Source organism: Dioscorea cayenensis, chromosome 12 (genome assembly GCF_009730915.1).
Source record: "Dioscorea cayenensis subsp. rotundata cultivar TDr96_F1 chromosome 12, TDr96_F1_v2_PseudoChromosome.rev07_lg8_w22 25.fasta, whole genome shotgun sequence".
NCBI lineage: Eukaryota > Viridiplantae > Streptophyta > Magnoliopsida > Dioscoreales > Dioscoreaceae > Dioscorea > Dioscorea cayenensis.
In genome coordinates this window covers 17,576,661-17,578,482 of record NC_052482.1, presented here as the reverse complement: position 1 = coordinate 17,578,482, position 1,822 = coordinate 17,576,661, and positions in this window count along the sequence as shown.

Here is a 1,822-nt window from a genome sequence, read left to right as displayed (position 1 = left end):
CGCTCTTTATGAAGCAATCAGATTCTTAATAATTCAATAATGATCGAAAAGGCAATCAAAGATGCAATCAAACTATTATCCCAAGACCGCTATAAAGAAACACGAGATCAAGAAAAGAAAAGACCTACCTCTATGAGAAACTTCTATGGTGATGCTTCTTTATTAAAATGATCAAGAATATCAAGCCTCACTAAGAAGAAACACTTTTTTCTTTTAATAATTCAATAATAATAATCAAGAAGGCAATCAATGTTGTAATAAATTGTGATTTATCTATACTTTTAAAGCAAAGGAATCAAAGTTTTGATCCAGAAACCACTATCAAAAAACACATTAAAAAAATAATATAATAAAGAACAAAAAATATCAAGCTCCTAGGAAACCAAAATCAAGATTAAAAGCTTACCTCTTTGAGAAACTTCAAAGGGTTGCTTCTTTATTGAAATCAAGAATCAAACACCACCAAAATCTTGATCAACATCGGGATGGAAGTGGTATAAGTAATTAAAGATTAGGAAAAAGAATAACAACTTCATTAACCACGCACTAATATATTAATAAGGAGCACCCAAAATTGGCATGCATGAAATTTTATATAGAGTTATAAATCACATAAATCAAATCCTATTAAGACTCAAACTAATTAGTTTTCCTCAAACTTCGAGTGTAGAACTATATTCGCGCTATATCATATTCACTGTGTGCCTCTATTTTAGGGTTTGGTGAAAGATAGATTCGTTGGTAAAAGTGGAGGGAAATTAAAATTTAAGGAGAGGGAAAAGTGTTCCCCGCTATCTCAATTTTTAAATTATTTTAATTCAAGTTCAAAACTAATTCATTTGAGTTAGATTTAAAAAGGGTTATTTTTAATAATAAATAATTTTTTTTAAAATAAACTAATTAATTAAAAAATTTAAAATTATTCTAATTTGCACGATATAATGTATTTTTTTTTTAGCAACATATGGTTTATAGAGTTATTAATTGGTGGTTGAGCATGTATTTTGTCGTGAAATAATTTTAATTGAATTTAAAGTTTGCTTTTTAAATGAAATAGAATTATGTATTTTTTTATAAATTAAAATACAATAATAAAAATATGAGAATTACTTGTGTGTATCTATATATCTAATTATACAAATACAATTTTCCAACTAATTAAAAGAGAAATCAAAGTGTTAAAAACAGTTCAAAATATAATTTGATAAAGATCCCTATAATTTTGATTTAATATAAAAAATATTTTCTAATTGTAAAGAGTTTAATTAGTTGGGATTTCACAAATTTACTTTAAACTATTTGTAATTATAAAACAAATACATTTTTTAATTAATATATATTTTAATAATTTTGTACCTGCATGATGAATACTTAATAAGTTAGGTACCTTTTTTTTAGAGGAGGTTTCAATTCCAAAGGGTTTTTTTTTAATATTGATGAAAGCAAAAAAAAATGGTATTATTATATTTGCATGTATACCATCGTAAAATATCAAAACTATAATATGAGGTGCTTTGTGCATGCATAAATATACACAAATGTATCAAAGAGTTACAACACCGAATCTCAATTAGATGCTAGTATCAAAGTAGTAAGATTTACACTCTAAATAATAAAAACCAACAAAAGAAAATTATTTTGCGGAAAAATATCAGATGTCTGATATTTTTCTAAAAAGTTTTGAAAAAAAAAAAATCAGTTCGAGTTAAACAAATCAATGATTTCGTTTTTCATCCTGTAATTGGAATTTCTAATAATTCAATAATAATTAAGAAGGCAATCAATGATGCAATCAAAGCATTAATCCTAAGATTACTATAAA